The following is an 18,260-nucleotide window of genomic DNA, read 5'->3' on the forward strand; positions in this document are numbered from 1 at the left end:
GCAGCTCAAGTTGGATACAAATTGTATAAGTGTTGGGGAAAGATATTTTATGCTTCTTATGCTTAAATTCTATGCTATTTTAGTTACTGTTTTATTTTGTTAAAGGTTAAAGATAACATTAGATAGCTTTCTCAATATAATAAATGATATTTTCAAGAATTACATTTTAAATCATTTTAATTTTGCATTAAACTGAGAAGGTTACTGAATTTGTAGGACTTCTTATTTTAAAGTACCAACTTCCTTTAATATTTAAGAATTGAATTCCTTACTATTTATATTTTCTAACTGTCATTTCTTTCCGCCTTCAAACCATTAACAGTTTTTTTGGCTATTGCCTAATGTTCGAGTATCTGAACGGTCGGAGATACTCAAGTAAATAGCGGCCATATGCCATTCTATATACCCGCAGACGACGCGGCCCATTAAAAATGATTACAGAAATGCCTTAGCAGACCCTCCCACGAAAGTAATTTCACTTTTCGCCGCATATGCTGCCCGCTTTCTGGCCATTTTTTTCCTTTTTTTTGGCAAAACAAACAACATAAATATGGATTTCTCATTAAAATGCCAAAGTTATGCCGGCACGTAGATGGAAATGCTGCGAGTCCTTCGAGTCCTTGGAGTCCTGCGAGAGCGGCGCCTGCGCCCTCGATTTGTTTTGCTCTCCCCAATGTCAATGTCGACGTTCTCTTAGCCAATCTAATACTCTCTTTTCGGCCAAGTCACGTGCTGCCATTGAAGGAATTTCACTGCCGGCTGGATCGTAAAGGAGAGCAGCCGGAAAAGATGAGGGGGGCACTTCTCTTAACACTCCGCCAGGACGCTAGGACAATGTGACGCATTTGTCATGAAACGGATTTCCGGTATTGTCGTCGCTGTCTCTGCCACCCCACTGGATACCCTTACCCCCATTCCCATGCCCATCCCCACTTGGCTTTCCCTAGGAAAACTTGTTCAATTTTTTATGACAAAGTCGTGGCGAAGCGAAGAACGATGGAAAGTCGCTAAGAAAAAGGAAAAAAGTTTGCCATGCCCGTCCGCAAAAGTGGCTATTTAGCATTTTAGAGTAGGCGAACATGACCTCAAGGAACCTTGTGTCCTTATTCCCCTTCCCCCTCCTGTATTCTTGCGGCCCGAGCCCCTGAATCTTTCATTAATTGTATTTAGAATGGGGCGTCGAAAGCAAGAACAAATGGAAATTTAAATGAACGAAATTTTGCAACGATTTCTGGTAATGGTTGTGTCTTAAAGGTTTAAATGTTGGCAAAGAAATTTCTAAATTTAATTTTAATTGGACTACTTTAAATGTTATCTTATCTTATGTGATTTGATATTTAAAATAAATTAAATTCTTCATATTTTTTCAGATAAATATAATATTAGCGAATCCCTAAAAATATTTAAAAAATGATTCTGAGTATATTTTAAAAATCATTTGGTTATGTTAAGATAATTTGTAATTTATAAACCTCATTAAGATATTTTAAAATATTTGAACTGCATTTTCATATTATATAGGAATGTGCACCCTATAGATGGTCCATAGAAAAGTCACCCCTAAATTGCATTTTCCCTTTTTTTCTAGACAATAGGTTTAGGTAGTAACTGCCATTCAGGTAGGAAGTACTTGAAAAGTATGCAACATTTACCCTGCTTACGTTGCACCCTGCGCTCACTAATAATTCCCAACTAGTTCTAGCTTCTTTTGGGTGGAATAGATTCTGATTCGGAGCTGAAAGTTATCTTTGCGCAGAGGCGATATCGTAACCAATGAAGTTCTACTGAGGTGCGATTATTGCTAGTTGAAAACTTTAACCAATACCCCGCCATGGGGACGTGAAATACCGTCCACTACGGCAATTTTTGGGAGCCCGAGAGGGCCATTAATAATACATTAAAATATTAGGTTAATTATACTTGAGAACCCTTAAGATATAAGGTTGCCTGAGGTCACCATCATTAAAATGTGTTGAACTAAAGCGACACTAAAACCAAATCTTGATGAGTCATAATCATTTGAATGACCACATAACTAAGATACTTGGGATGACACTTTGTTTGTTGGTGCTTGGAAAGGATTTGAAACCACACGGCAAATCATTGTGTAAAACTATTTTGCCTAAGCCATTGGTTTTGACTCCAGCCAAGGAACACCTCAGCCCACAAACAAGGAAAAGGGGCTCATGGACATTAAAGCAAATTAAACTTAATGTTAACTCCCATTTAGCCTACTCCAGCTAAATTACAATAACCATACTGTGCATACAAAATGCCTGTTGGTGTGTGAATGCCGGAAAATTCCCCAAGCGTTCCTGACCGAAAATTACTGTCGCAATTTATGTTTATGTGACTGGAAACTTTTTCCTCTGGCTAGAAATTTTGTGTTTTTATAGTTCAAGTTCGACAGGCGGGAGGAAACCAGATAAACGCAGACCTTTAACTTCTATGTAAATTTACTACTTGGTTAGTTTTGGCTTTCGAAAAACTTCAACCGAGCCTTTTTGGTTTTTCCTTTGACATAAAAATAAAGCCAATTTAGAGACACACACACACATGCAGAAAAAAAGAAATGACCCTCCACAAAGTTCAGATTTTCCGATGCGTAAACGTCGGTTTAACTCTAGAGACTGACTTGGCTGGCTGGTTTTCCTTTTTATGAACTTAACAAATGTAATTCCGAACCGACCCACGACCCCGAACATATTTCATTTTTTACGCTTAGCCTACTTTTTGTCAATGCCGAGCATGTAGCACTGATTTGGATTGTTGGCCTTTTCTTGGATCGCCTCAATTTATGCGTTATTTATGCAAAACAATCCTGCATTGATGAAGATGACTGGGGAATGGAGCATTGAGACCATGGAGCTTGAGCCTTGGGAAAAGCCAAGGAACAGATAAAATAATTCAATTAAAATTTATGGGAAAGGCAAACGGAAGGTGCGGCGAACAGGCGCTCCGATTTTGATACCATTCTTATTTAAGAAAGTTTTACTTTAAATTTATAATCAATTGGCCCGGCAACATAAGTCGCCAGGCCCTTAAAAAATTGAGTTTAGACTCATTAGAGTGTCCCTCTCCACGGAAATCTTTAGTAAAAGGCGAAAGATTTATTCGACAATTGAAGAGAAACCAGAGTGACTTTACACCACCAATCATAGTGACACTAGGTGCAGTATTTACCAGAACTACTTGGGAATTATAAAGACTACTGTTTGGAATGGCATATAAAAGGGGATGGTTTATCTGTTTGCTACCTAGTTGAAGTGCGGCAAGGGAGGTATTTCAAAACCGAATGTACGGTGGCATTATCAATAAATTTATTTTACTTAGAGAACCTTTGCGATGAGGACTTATCTACTGATAATTGCTTTAGTTTTGGCTTAACTATTCACAACTTAATACAATCGCATAGGCCAATGGCGTCGAAAGTAAGGGATTTGAAATCAAAACTGCTATCTTAATGCAAATAGTGTATGTTTGGACTTACATGGATATCCCTGTGGCCACTGGCGGTGTTATAGATCTTTTTGTAAGACCGTGAACGAATTCAACTTGAGCATTTTCTTCTATTTGTATGGTGTGCGAAAATTGCAAGTGCTACCCCCAAAAGTATACAAAGGTATATGTTTACTTTTTCCATTTTCAAAATAATGATTCTCAACTGGTTCTAGCTGCGATCGAGTGAAGCCCCTTTCTGTAGGTTGCTGTAGTTATCGCTTCTCGGCCTTATGGCTAAGATCAAAGTGTAGTATCTGTTCTTATCAGCTTAACATCTGATAGTTCCTCCATTGGAGGACAACAAATGTTAAACTGATTTTTGGAACCAGACGGAGTGCTAGGGGCTTGCTCCACCTCTGTCGCGGGTTGGCCCGGTATTGCAGTACCGCCGGGATTTCGGCCCAACTTAATAATAAATATTACAAACTACTTAAGCTTCTAAGCTTTTTATTTAGCATCGATACAGCTGAGGATGCTATCCGAGATATAGAACTCAGAAGAGTTAATTATAATTCAAGATTTGAGGCTGAATGAACACAAGATTTTTCTATTGTATTTTATTTCGCATAAGCAAAACCCTCTGCTCATAGAATCAGTATTGGTCGAAACTTCTTGGGAACTTGGAGAAGGAAACTAAAAGGCGGTAAATCTATTGTTTCCTAATTTCGCCTTGCTAATCTAACTGTTAAATTGTATTTCGTCTCGCTGTTTTGCTTATAAACCTCGTTAGCATCAGAAACTTTATCAGAAGCACTTGGAAAATCTTCACGATGAGAACGTTTTTACTGATAATTGCCTACGTTTTGGCCTTAATATCCACATCTCAAGCCATTCGTGTAAATCAATGGCGTCAAAAGTGCGGCCCTTGGAATAGAGCTTGCTATATAAGTAGTGGAGGACGTTGTTTGGACACACGCGGAAATCCCTGTGGCGGTGGCGGAATGGACGTTTTTATAAGACAGTGATCAGAAACGAAATAAATGTCTAACTAATAGCACTTATTTTAAATAAAGCTTATCTTTAGTTTCAGTCGAGCGAAAGTTGCTTCGTTGTCAAGTGGCAGGGCTTTTTTGTGAGAAAGCTTAGAAATATGAATTCCCTGATGACTTAAAAGAGGCCTCACCAAAGTTTAAGTTGGAATCATAATAATTGAGTCTACAATATTTACAAGTTGTATTGATTTGATCTAATCTAAACTATTGATTTTAAAAAGGTTTGATAAAAAACATATATGTGTTCACAAAGCTTTGTAGTTATTTTACTAATTATTTTTAAAATTTATAATCAATTGGCCCGGTAACATAAGTTACTAGGCCTGAAGAAAAATTCAGTTTAGACTCATTAGAGTGTCCCTCTCCACGGAAATCTTTAGTAAAAGGCGAAAGATTTATTCGACAATTGAAGAGAAACCAGAGTGATTTTACACCACCAAATATTGAATGTCTAGGTGCAGTGCTGACCAGAACTACTTGAGAATTATAAGGGGTACTTTTAAGTAAGGATCTGCAAACCCACGGGCAGTTTTCTAAACTTCATTGGCTAGCTACCTGGATGCCATTTTCTTAGGGAGGTAATTAAGACCTTGTTGAGGTCATATGTATTTATAATGCATTTGCCTACGTAATGTGAAATTGACTTTCGGCATGCCTCTAAGCTTATAAATCACATTATACTGAAACATTTTTCAGACACTCTCATTACTTTTACGATGAAGGTTTCTTTTTTGCTTATTACTTTGGCCTTAAAACTCGTGAGCCAGGCTGTGTCTTTTCACAACGACAAGTTTCTGGGATACCATTCTTACACACAAGAGTGCGGAAATTCGATTGAGCACTGTTTTCTTGACGAGAAAGGAACGTGTAGACGGCCCGACGGAATTATCTGTTCACGCCAAGGAATTAGAGAGCCGTATTAATAATAAGAGATATCAAAAGATGATATACCGAAAGTAAGACTGTATTTTTCTTAATGAAAGACCTTAGTTTCTAAGCAATAAATTAAAACATTGTCTTCGCCAATAGGGAAAATTCCATTATGTCTGGAAATTTCAAATGGTCCCAATAACCATTTGGTGCGAGAGTTCTACCTGAGCACTCGTTCACAGGATTAGCCGAGGACATTTTTGCTTCGCAAGGAGAACATCCCCTTAAATATGCAATGTAGGTGTTGGTGTTATGCATTTACAAACGTAATAATTCTCAACTGGTTCTAGCTGCGATCGAGTGAAGCCCCTTTCTGTAGGTTGATGTAGTTATCGCTTCTCGGCCTTATGGCTAAGATCAAAGTGTAGTATCTGTTCTTATCAGCTTAACATCTGATAGTTCCTCCATTGGAGGACAACAAATGTTAAACTGATTTTTGGAACCAGACGGAGTGCTAGGGGCTTGCTCCACCTCTGTCGCGGGTTGGCCCGGTATTGCAGTACCGCCGGGATTTCGGCCCAACTGAATAATTAATATTACTTTTTGTGGAGTCCTTGCTGTTCGTCATTGAAAGCAATTTCTGTGTAACATGCAAATTCAAAGGACGTCTGCCAGGATAGTTTCCTGCTGACATAGCAGCAGTGTCCTTGGCCTTCCTCTCTCTGGTTTAGTTTCTTTCGGGCGGAGACAAGCTGCTTTCCAGTTTACGTCTGTTGAAAATTGTTTTGTCGTTCGTCGCGTTGTCAAGTGATTTGGAAAATTGAATTGATTAATTGACTTGTCAAATACTGGCACTTATCCCTGAACGGCGGATGGTTAGCTTCACTAAATTGATTGTTCACAATCTGTAAGTTTGAAAATCAAAGTACTTTTTATTGGCGGCCTTGAGTTTGGCACCACTTAGATTTTTGTGTATTGCACGTGTTTTGATGGTTAGTTTGATAAGCCCTCGACAAGTATGAGTTGTTCTAAGTTACAAAACAACATTCAAATCATAAATTTGCGTGACTTGGTCGAGTTTTCGATAGGGTATTTTAAGAGCTCTCCATATTGGTTATAGTGCTATATCAATGTTATAATGATTAAAATTTTAAATTTTCAGTTAATTTTTTCCTTGAATAAATACTTGGGCATAAGTATTCTTAAAAATGCTTTATTATATGATTGATCGCAATGGGATATAACTTATAGAACCCTTTGACTATAATGTTCAGTATTGGTCAGAATTGAAATACCGGCAGGATTTTCAGCCCATCTGAAAAATAAGTTTGACAAACAAGGACATTAACCGTGATAAAGGCGACACCTATTTTTAGCGCAGTGCTGGTGCCTGTGCAGGCGCCATCTATTAGTGGGAATCTGGTTACAAGATTTCTTTTTTTGTAAATTTCCCTTTAAAGGACCAATCGGTTTGTGCATTTACTAGGCTCAGCAAGGACAATTTGTGTGAGACTTGTGTAGACTCAAAAAGGACATTCTGGTTTGTGTCTTCACTGGGCTTCCACTAAAGGAAGAAAAATATAGGGAAGCTATTTACTTTTGCGAAACGTAAATATCCTTAAATTGTAGAAAGTAATGAGACTTGAGACACAAATGGCTATGGCATTTGTGCTCGGGATCCAATCTTAAATTGTGAAGTTTTAATTGTAACTTTAAAAATTGTTATCGGTTTTTGGTCTATAATTACATTTAACAACCATCTGGCAATAGCAATCTCTTTTTAAAATATTTTGAAATTTTTTTGGTTGGGCCTTAAAGCTTTGAGATTGAATGAGATGTTAATAAAGAGAGGCTGGGAATAGGAGAGTATAAAAATCCAAACTCACCAAATTTTAAGGTTTTTATACCCTTGCAGAGGGTATTATGATTTCAGTCAGAAGTTTGCAACGCAGTGAAGAAGACGTCTCCGACCCCATAAAGTATATATATTCTTGATCAGCATCACAAGACGAGTCGATCTAGCCATGTCCGTCTGTCCGTCTGTCCGTCCGTCTGTCCGTCTGTCCGTCTGTCTGTCTGTCCGTCTGTCCGTCTGTCCGTCTGTCCGTCTGTCTGTTTCTACGCAAACTAGTCTCTCAGTTTTTGAGCTATCGGGACGAAACTTTCGCAAAAGTCTTCTTTCTATTGCAGGTAGTATATATGTCGGAGCCGACCGGATCGGACAACTATATCTTATAGCTCCCATAGGAAGGATCGGAAGAAAAAAACTTTAAAAAATTCTAGCTTTGGTGTTTTTTGAAATATTACCTTCTACTTTTGGGGATGTTATTTTTTAAATATTTCTGAATTTCGAATTAATTATTTCAAAAATCGGACTACTATATCATATAGCTGCCATAGGAACGATCGGAAAATTAATGGAAAAGTAATAGGAAATAAATTCTAGCTTCTTTGGTTTTTATTGTATTATCTTCTACTCTAGGATATAACTCTTTTTAAATATTTCCGAATTTCAATTTTAATTTGATCAAAATCGGACGACTATATCATATAGCTGCCATAGGAACGATCGGAAAATTAATGAGAAATATTAGAAAATTGAACATTTTTGCGATTTGTTAATTGATAGGAATGATCTGCAAGGGTATATAAGCTTCGGCTGGCCGAAGCTAGCTTCCTTTCTTGTTTTAAACTCAAATTTTGTGATAAGAACCCGTGAACCATAAAAATGCTTCGCCACTCGCATTCAGTTTCTGTCGACATGAGCTGGCTGACGTGATCGGTAGCTCGATGGTGAATAATACTATGTTTCTCTATATTTCAACGAAAACCGGAAGACTGCGGGTGTACCCACTTTAGATCAACTCTAATAAATCGTTTTTAAATGCCAATGGTAAGATACTAGCGGGTTTTCAATGAAAAATGTATATGCATCTGCTAATTTAGTTTAAATCTATACTTCCTCAGCCATAATCTTCTCAATTCTACCGTTTCTTTATGAATATCAACGAAAAACCAAAAAGATGGTGCCAGTTCTTACCGAAATAGAGTTCTATCCATTTTTTTAACACAGTCAAGAAGAGCACTGTGACCTGGCAGCCAAAAAAGGAGCCAGATTAGCTTATTAGCTACACTCCCTACATCTCTAATTTATATGGCCGAGTCGACCAGATAAAAAGTCAAGTACTTCGGTTGCATGAAGTGGAAAGTTCCCAGGTAAGTCATCCCAGAAAAAAGTAGCCCGCTTAGTCTTCGTTTTCTTTTTAAAGATAAAAAAATCACGAAGGTGGTCGGTCCGGCAAATGTTGAGTTAGACAAAAGTCCTGAACCTTCTTTTGCAGCCAAAATTCCTGTCAGAATTTCCCAGAGGTCTATCTATAAAATATCGAAATTTGTAAATAATATAGTTTTGAACTCTACCAAGACTTTGTAGGGCAAACTATTGATAGTGTTCAAAATTATAATATATATCCTGAAGTGTGTAATTAAAATAGTATAAGTTTATTATAGATTTGTGGGAAATGCTGACAGAAAATGTGGGGTAACAGAAGGATCAGGACCTCGGGCCAAAGTTAACATTTCTCGGACCGACCCCATTCGTTATTTTACATTTTTAGAAATAGAACAAAGACTGCGTGATTTATTTTATTCTGACCTGGCAACAATTCTCTTCATGCCACCGCTGGATTTGTCTTTATAATTGACCAACACGGCCATATTGATTACGGCAGTTTACTTGTTGAACTATAAATGATGCTCCGGCTTTAAGTTCTCATGGTCGTCGGAGAATTGGGAACTGTTTGTGGAGACGAAGCACCAGTAGACGATGTAGCCTACTACTATTTTGAAATCTTACGATTAAAAATTAGCTTAAAAACATTTAAACAATTAATTATGTAAAAATTGGCACTGAAAAAGAACTGGGTGTTTAATTAAAATTTTTGTATTATTGGTTTGCATAATTTTCTCAAATATTCGACTCATAAAAAAATGTAGATTGTTGTGATTGTCATGTTTTTATAGCAATAATATCAACCGGGAATTCTTGCTGCCCTTTTGTTACTATGCAAAATAGTATTAGAGCTGTTTCTAAGAATTCTTATCAAGTGATAAGCAGCTCAAGTTCTGAAAAAGAAATAATGATGGAATTTCTTAAAACATTTTAGACCTAATTTTTGTGCCCCGATCCCTAAAATCGTTATGTCTGCAATCTCTGCAAACTGATTTAAATTGTTAAAAGAGAGCTGAAATAAAAGTTTCTTAGAAATTCTAGTTTTTATTTTTAAGCGACTTACGCGTTGCGATTAAGTGCGTAATTAAAAAGCTGACTTTTGAAAAGTGTTGCAACTCTTTTAGCTTTTCTTTTACCTTGCTTTATCTACGCCCATTTTTAATTTCTTTCATCGTTTCCGGCTTTCTATCCTCGTTTTGCATAAATTTTCACTTTGTTTTTATCAAAGTCTGTCCTTAATTCTTCTACTCGTCGTTTTTTTAGCTCGCCTTTTGTTTTGTCCATGTGCCTGAGATTTTTCTATTGAGATAATATTTTGTTGTCGCCGTTGCCTTGTTTTTTAATCCTTTAGCCATTGACTGCGACAACGAAGGACCCTTTTTTGTTTGCTTGTGTTGTCCTGCGTCCCCTGGTTGACTGCATACACGCGACACGACGCGACGCGACTCGACGGACATTTTATAGTTATTGCCCCGAAAATTCCCTAGATGGTTTCATCCATTTTCTATGTTTTGGTTTTATTTTGTTTGAATGAATGTGCAGCTCCGTGCCATGGAAATTGGGGCTCTATTGTTTTATGGTCGCAACGGGGAGTTATCAATGCATAGACCTAGACACATGATGAACAAGTTATGTAGAAATGGCGGGGACTTCAGACCGCGAAGGGTGGAAAGCAAACACCATTCGAGACCATCTTTCTTCGGCTTTATGGTGGGCTTTTACTCGTGTATGGGACTAATCAAGTTGGTCATAAAAAAACAAATAATGAACGTTTTAAATTGTTGATTGTTGATTGAAACTGGGCACGCCTAAAAGCCACAAGGATAGAATATAAATTCTAATAAATGTAAAATTTTTTTAATCAACAGTGCTGGATAAATACAAAATAAAATGAAAAAGAAATTAAAATAAATATCTTCTTGTTTATTATTTATCATTTTTAAAATTATTAAATATTTTTTATAAAAACATAAGATCGTTTCATTGATTTTAAAAATTACTTTGAAATACTAACTAAGATGTTTATATCAACAGTTTAACAATAAAACGCTTTTGCAAGCCCATTATAATACTTTCTGCCTTGTAACGATTTACTGAGAGAATTAGTTAAAAAATATTGTTATTCTGAAATATTTTAAATACATTAAAAATTCGTTCACATTACCAATTCCTACACAGAGAAAAAAAACCAAGAACATTGCACTCAAATCAAGAACATTCGTTCTTAAAAACCGGGTAAGCACAAATGTTCTCATTTCGAGTTGAATGTTCTCAATATCAGAACGAAATGGTGTTAGCTAAAAATCCGACATTAAGTTCACTTCGTTCTATTTTCAAGTTGATTTTGTTCTTATATCAAGAACATTTTTAAATCAAATGGATACAAATATAAGTTCATTTGTTCTATTTTCAGCACTTTTTTCTCTCAATTCTATAGCATTTTGAGTTTGATTTTAGCTAAGGATAAGAGTAATTTATAAGTAATATTAAAAAGGTAGTTGTCCAATTACACCTTATAAAGGTGCGGGTTGCACTTGACTTCCAGCTAGTGTGAAAGTTTATTATAGACTTAAGCCAGAAAAAAAGTCTTAAAGCCTCAGAATCTGAATTGGCCTTGGTTCATGAAGGGCTAGAACCAGTTGGGAATTACATATAAGACGAAAAGGGCAAATCTAATGGTAAAGTCGTATTGGAGCAAAGTAAAATGGTCTAGTGCGTTCTAGGTGTCAAACGAAAACATCCTAACGCGTTCTAGGAAATCCAAAAAAATTAGAGAATAGAGTTTTGAATCATTTTAAGTTGAAATGCAGCTTAATTTTTGTTCTTTCTTTAGTCTTTTTCGTTCTCAAACTAAGAACATTTTCAGATATTGTGGTTTTTGAGAACCAAATCGATTTGATTTAAGATCCATGTGCTAAAATAATAACGATTCGTTCTTATTTCAAGAACATTTTAAACTCAACTAGATTTTAAGAACCAATTCAACTTAATTCAAGCACATTTAGAACATTTTAAACTTGAAAAAGGCCTTTCTATTTTTAAGAACATTTTCAACTCAGATGAGAACGTCAGAATTTTCTCTGTGTATTTAAAGTTCTGGTTATAATGAATGTTTTTGTTAAGAAAATTCTTTTACTAAGGCTCACACTCAGAACAAACCATTCCAGCCAAGTAATATCCCTGAACCCCTAAAAAATATCCCTTTGGTGACATTTCCCCTAGCCAGCTGTGACGACACGCATCAACCTGTTAAACCTGTGGCATTCAAAGGTAAAGCAGAGCAAGGACCTAGCACAAGGCTAAAGCGGAGAGAATTTCCCCCCCAAAAAAGGAGAGAGAGAGTCCTTCAACCCTCGTCCTGAACTGGTGGTGCATTGAACCGAAGCCGGCTAGAGGGCGGATATCCTCGAAGGCTAAGGTCAATTGCAGTCGGCGGAGGGGAATTGCCGGCCGCATTTCCAGTGAGCGGGAAATGTCCTTTTGGGAAATTTCCCTGTTGCTCTGTGCTTGGTCTGGCTTCGCAAGTCCTGCCTCGAAGTCCTGCCAGTGCTTATTTGTCGGTGGTGGCGCGCACTTTGTTTCCTCCGCTCGACGAACGCGTTCGGAATTTTGGTTTTAACTTTGCCGCTTTTTTGCGTCATTTCGTGAGTTTCGGCTTGTGGCCAAAAGGAACCGAGCATTCTTTACCAACTGTGGATTATCATAAAGAAATGTCTTCCTTTTTTCCAACGACCTGTGCAAAAAAGTGAAGAATTAACAAATATATACGGGCAATCGTCAAGTGATTTGCTATGCAAACGTGGCAAGAAGTTCGCGAATTGCGACACACAGGCAACACTTTATGCATAGTAAATTAACCCCATTTTAACCCCTTGCCTTGCCCGCCGGGAAACATGTGAAATAAAAACGAAAAGGAGCGCGAAAAAATCATAAATGCCAGGACACATTCACATTCGCCAGGATAAGCGAGTCAAAATAATCATAACCGCCGCCACAGGACATTGTCTATGAATGTCGGTTTGCCGTTTTGGCACCGCCGTGGCTTCCGTTTCCTGTTTTAATGTTTACTTTATGCCCGGCGAAAAACATGTCCTTATCTCTCTCCCTCTCACTCTCTCTCTCCCCCTCCCTCTCTGTCATGTGTGTGTATGGATTTTTAAGCTAATGTAGTGACATTTTAGGCGCCACGATATAATAGATAATAAAATGTAATGTCGTCTTTTTGGCTTAGGCCCACCGAAAAACGAGTGTGTTTTCGTTTCGGGGAAGTTCCTTTCAGTAGTCTCCTTTTGGCATTTGGTGCGTGCCCTCGGCGATTATTGCGCTTGTGGGCGTAATAAAAATCAGTCGCAGAAAATCTCTCGTTCGTCGAAAATGTATCAAGAAAAAGAACAAGGCCATCGTCATGCCTTAAATTACATCGGATGATGTGCCATAATGAGGATCTCAGAGTGCTCTGTTAAGTCAAGGATATGGGCCATATTAATTGTACGGTCGAGCTTATTGTGGAATTTCGAAAGGATTTGGCAGTCTTAAGTTTATTTTTATGTATTGAATTCCATTACAAAAAGAATCTATAAAAACGAAATTTATTTTAATTCTTCTCTCATCTCTTTTAGTTTGTTTATTTGTTTAGAGATATGAACTTATTTAAAATTCCATTAAAGATTAGTCCATTGATTTAATGAGATTCAGCTTGTGAGCTTTTAGGCCCCAGGGTTTTGCCATTAATTATGTAGTCAAATGTTTCGTACATTAAAACTCACATGCTTTCCATTTTAGATCACTGATTGCGCTTTAAATATTTCATTATTTATTTCATTTTTAATCTTTACCCTTTAAATATTCGATGATTTCAATTAATCCCGAAAAATTCGAATTAAAGTTCTTTACATCCTTGAATTAAACTTCCCCTATATATTGGCATTTATTTTCCTCATGTGTGCTTGCCTTACTTATTATGCGTCAAATGCTGCCGAAAGTAGAAGTGAACACAAGTATAGAACGTGTTTGTCTAATTTTCGGAAGGCAAAACTTCCGGGAACGTGTTGTGCAACATAAAATCTGCTTAAAGTTCATGCAAGCAATATGTTTTCACAACATCTTAGCAAAGCAACATATAAAACATACTGCAGTTTATATACTATTAGCTAACAGGACATATGTTTGTATAATATTTAATTTAAACAAGATAATAAGAATATTTCTAAGTTTCGTATTATTTTGTTTATATTTATAAATTCATTATTTAGATATTTATGAATTGTTTTTAGTGAAAAACCGTATAATAACTTTTGAAATGCGAAGTTCTTTCTTAACTTGTATGCTTGTTTGTTACTTTGTAAGTTCAAACTGCATTAGGGATGTGAAATCGTATTTCCTTCCATATGCGGACATGTCAGTTAAATTCAATTTTCCACTCGTAACAATTAAAGGCCCCTCTCCCAAGGACCAGAACCAACCCACCCACCCTTCGAAACCCCCTGACATGCGTTGTGTCCCACTGTGTCTGATATGTGCTCCTCTCACTTCCGGCGCAACCGGAAGTACTCAAGCAAGCATGTAAAGGAAAAAGGGCAAACAAATCCAAAATAAACAAAAATCATGGATACAAAGCAAAAAAAAAAAAATAGAATACAAGGAAAAGGACGAAGAAAAAAGAAGATGCTGTGTGTGAAAAAAAGAAATGCTTACGTAGCGGAAATTAAGACCCACTCCAGTGAAACGTGCCACGCCCCCGAAAACAAAGCTGCCAAAAGTTCGTAAACAAACACATGTCTCGTCTGTCTGCTCCCGTTTACTGGCCCCCTTGAAACCCCCCAAAAAAACCCCCCTTACTGTGTGTAAACAATCCCAAACATATCACATTTTAATCCGATGTAGTGGAAAATTGCGCCATGCGAAACAAGCTGCTAGGAAAATTGTTTCCTTCGCACTGAGAAATCCTTCGAATTGATTGTACGCCATTTTTCGTCCTTAGCGGATTAGTGAAGACACGTAATAAGTTGGAAATGTCTTCTCCGCTTACGTAATTAAAAACTCACCGGCGGGAAATGGAAAATGGGAAGGGTAATGGGAATCCGAGTTCAAATGCGAGTTTGTTGTTATCCTTGTTAGCAGCTTTCGACCCATTTATGTTAATGGCTTTCGTGCACCTGGCCAAATCCTTACAAATGTCCCTCTTGCCATCCTCAAATTGAATAGTCCTCCTTCTGCTTCATGGTGCGTCCGTCGTATGGTGCTAATTTATGAGCTTGAGGCGTGACCATATGGTTGCACATCCGTCTGCAGGGACACTTGCCAACCAAGCAGCTCCGCCTGTTTATTTGCTCAATTTATGAAGTTGAATTATGCTTTCGGTGTGTCCACGTCGACAATGACTTGGAAAATTGTCGAGGCGGAGCTCGGAAGTAACTTTAAATTAGTGTAAATTGTATGAGGTCTGGCTTATAAATATTCAAAGGTCTTTCGATTGTTATCATGAGGGGCGCAAGTGGTGGCCATTTCACTAATGAAGAAACAAGTCATTGTAAGACCCTAACCAAAGATGGGTATTTTCTATTCAGAACTAGCTTCGTTTTTAGTAAAAAAGAGTTCAAAATATTTGTTATTTACTTTATTAGACAAAAACTCTATTTCTGTAATATATATTTTTCAAAGTGATTTTTTAAATAATTTTACTTACTTCAAAAACGATTTTTTTCTTAGTGCTTGTTAACATCAAAAAAAGGTAATTTTCAAATTAGAATAAATTATCTTAATAAAAACAAAAAATTTTAAAAAATACCATACTGATTTTGATTTCAAATACTTATCCTACTCAAAAGAGTTACCAATAATTCTTACTCGAAATTCCGACAAGTATTTGATTGGCTACCGTTTGGCTTTCATTCTATAAATATTAATATATTTTCCTGCTAATTTCGATAGCAGCTGACGCTTATTAACATGCTCTTAATAAATATTTATACTTCATGCTTGAATTAACACAGGGCCATTAAAATTCCGCTAATGTTTACAGAATTTCCGAGGGTATAAGAAAGAGGAGAAAAATCTTGTTTTCATTTCCTCGGTTAGTTTTTTCCCCGATTTTCCTTTGGCTTTCCTTCCCCCACCATAAATTGTCTATTGCTGTCATACTTTTAGGCATTTAATAAATTTTATGACTTTTTAGATGGGGCAGAGGGGAAGTGAGTGGGGCTGCTGTTTTAGCGTTGCTTTGCTTTCTTTTTTTTAATAACATTCGACGTAGTCCCGCTGGTTTTTCGCTTTTTCCTCGTTTTCGCCTCTGTCCGCCTGGGGATATAAGCGGCTGTCTCCAGACTCTCTTTCTGCCGCTTTTCCCATCCACTTCCACTTCTTCGAATTGCAAATATGGGTATTTATGCCACACCGCCCCCATTCCGCTCCTGGTTGCTCCCCGAAGTATGCAACAATCTTTTATATGAGTTTATTATGTATGCTTTTGCTTGAAACACACAATTTCCTCAAGCGATTTCCGTTTTCCCCCACTCGATGGGTCTTATTAAATTGCACCACGCCCCCCTGGCTCCTCATTATCCAGCGACGGGCTCGTTAAGTAACGAAAATATGATGACTGCTTGCAAATTGCGCTTTAATTGAATTGCGCATAGATTCTGCTTTAGTTTTTTTTGCTTTTTGTTTTTTTGCCCTCTAGGGAGGAAGTTGAACGTTTGGTTTTTGTGGCTCTGTGCCACGCCTCTCACGCCCCCAACTTGCGGCATAACTCAAAAGTCTTTAGAAGTGTTTCAAACTGTCATACGCATTGTAGTTGGCTCTTTTTTATTTCTTTCTTTTGTTTTTTTTTTTTGGTACAGGCTTTGCCACTTTATTATACCCTTTGTAGAAAATAGAAAGATCTTGGGACTTTAAGAATATTTTTTAAATTCAAAAATAAAAGAAAATATTTATTTGCACTAAGAAGTAAATTTTTCTTTTAATTAATAAAGTTACTTTATAGATTTTTCTTTAAAATAATATAAATATTGTTACAATTTTGTAAAAGAAACTATTTTATAGTGCATTTAAAAGAATATTGAATAGGTTTCCCCAGAGTATTTATTCCCGCATCACCATACTTAAACTTTCCTTTTTTGTTTGAATAACATTTTAGGTTTGCTTGGGCTTTCGGTGCAATAAGAGCAGCTGAAAGAGAGAAAGAAAAGCGTGCACTTTTCCAAGTGGGCTTTGTGTGAAGAAAAAGCGAGTTGAGAAAAGTCGGCGGAGTGGCAAATGGGGGAGCTGAAATGCTGGTCAACTTACTAGCAAATCAAAAGCATTTCTAACCAACTTGCCAGCGAAGTTTGCACAGCGTTTTGAGCGCAGAAAGCAGAGAGCTCCACTAAGGGAACCGAGATTGAGTGCAAATAAAATGATGTCATGAAGTGGGTGGGCGGGCTAAAAGCCCTGGAATGCATGCTCCACTTTATTTCAGCTATCAACTCGTAAAGTTTGCGGCTTGATGGCCCCCAGCAAAACGTCGGCTTTTCCCAGTGGGGGAAAATCTGTTCTTTTTTATTTTTTTTTGTACATTTTCCCTGCAAAACTGGTAAGAGACCACGGCAAAGCTGCAATTACAAGTTAAAAAAAGCGGAGGAGTGAATGGCTGTGCGCCGCCGAACTCAATGCACAAATCTTGACAAGTATTTTGTCAACTTTGACTGCTGCCAGCTGGAAGCACAAGGAAAAGCAGATGCGAGTAACTTCAACCTCAAAGCAAAAGTGTTTAACTTTAAGTCCTGCCTCCTGTGCCTTTCGCCTGCCTTTCTCCTCGGTGTCTTTCACTTTTTTTCCCGTCTTTTATGTGAGTCGTCATAGAAACTGAAAGTGTCAGGGATTAGGTGATTCTCGAATAGTGCAGGAGTGCCACGTGGCTTTGAGATGGGCTTAAAGCTCAAGGGGAATAGATGAAGACAAGGAGTTTTGGGCGTTATAAGTTTTTCACAATTTTTCTGATTGGCTACTAAAGCTTCAAGAAGACAGAGATATAAGAAAAATTCATTACAAAATATTGTAATCATATTTAAGATATTATTATTGTAAGTTTTTTTTAATTTAGCTTTTTTTAATGGTACAAAAATAATTTTAGAATTTATTCTTACTTCTTTCAACGTTTTTATTAAAACTAACAAAATTACATTTTTTTTACAAAAATTATTTAATTGCTTACTTTTTTAAAAATTTCTATTAAAATTAAAATTTGTACCATACAAATTTCCTTTATAGGAATGTACACATTTCTTTCCTTTAATCTCAGAAATACATTTACTCGCATTTATCACCGGTTTATTTGCATACTTTGCTCACGAAACCATCTCTAAACTGGATTAATCAACCTTGGAGTGATACAGGACCTAGCTGCATTCCCCTCTTTGCCTTTTTCCCCTTCTTTGACACTAATTAACTTGATTCAGTATTCGAGACTACTGCCATTGCCTACTGCCATCTGCAATTCAATTAAAAATTAACATTTTAATTGCAAATTACTTTGTGTATACTTTATGGGGCGAAAGCACAGACACCGGCAGAGAAACTCCACTTAACTGGAGTAACTTCTTTCACTTCGGCCACCTGCAGCCTGCCATTTCCGGAAACGGAAGTGGAATAAGAAGAAGAAGAGAAGCAGATGGAGGAGAAGAAGGTGC

The 18,260-nt window shown here is 37.1% G+C and overlaps 1 protein-coding gene, 2 long non-coding RNA genes and 5 other non-coding genes across 9 annotated transcripts in view; 6 read left to right on the plus strand and 2 right to left on the minus strand.

The window, feature by feature from the left end:
- The window catches only part of sick (sickie), a 186,451-nt gene that overhangs the window by 14,590 nt on the left and 153,601 nt on the right, over nucleotides 1-18,260 (plus strand). The gene's annotated exons all lie outside the window — the stretch shown is intronic.
- On the plus strand, nucleotides 1,745-1,884 carry LOC123003275 (U4 spliceosomal RNA). Its single transcript, XR_006412507.1, has one exon. It is a non-coding gene; the product is annotated as a U4 spliceosomal RNA (small nuclear RNA).
- Nucleotides 3,019-3,141, minus strand: LOC123003278 (U5 spliceosomal RNA). The gene has a single exon (XR_006412510.1). It is a non-coding gene; the product is annotated as a U5 spliceosomal RNA (small nuclear RNA).
- Nucleotides 3,658-4,541, plus strand: LOC138911978 (uncharacterized). The gene is made up of 2 exons (XR_011417612.1): nucleotides 3,658-4,144; nucleotides 4,232-4,541. It is a non-coding gene; the product is annotated as an uncharacterized lncRNA (long non-coding RNA).
- Nucleotides 3,716-3,911, plus strand: LOC123003291 (U2 spliceosomal RNA). Its single transcript, XR_006412523.1, has one exon. It is a non-coding gene; the product is annotated as a U2 spliceosomal RNA (small nuclear RNA).
- On the minus strand, nucleotides 4,796-4,919 carry LOC123003282 (U5 spliceosomal RNA). The gene has a single exon (XR_006412514.1). It is a non-coding gene; the product is annotated as a U5 spliceosomal RNA (small nuclear RNA).
- On the plus strand, nucleotides 5,205-5,973 carry LOC138913263 (uncharacterized). Of its 2 annotated transcripts, XR_011418917.1 has the most exons (3): nucleotides 5,205-5,449; nucleotides 5,523-5,660; nucleotides 5,714-5,973. It is a non-coding gene; the product is annotated as an uncharacterized lncRNA (long non-coding RNA). The 2 variants fall into 2 exon arrangements; XR_011418916.1 differs by having other exon boundaries at nucleotides 5,523-5,973.
- Nucleotides 5,755-5,950, plus strand: LOC123003271 (U2 spliceosomal RNA). Its single transcript, XR_006412503.1, has one exon. It is a non-coding gene; the product is annotated as a U2 spliceosomal RNA (small nuclear RNA).

The sequence above is a fragment of the Drosophila takahashii genome, chromosome 2L, assembly GCF_030179915.1.
Source record: "Drosophila takahashii strain IR98-3 E-12201 chromosome 2L, DtakHiC1v2, whole genome shotgun sequence".
NCBI classification, from domain to species: Eukaryota; Metazoa; Arthropoda; class Insecta; order Diptera; family Drosophilidae; genus Drosophila; species Drosophila takahashii.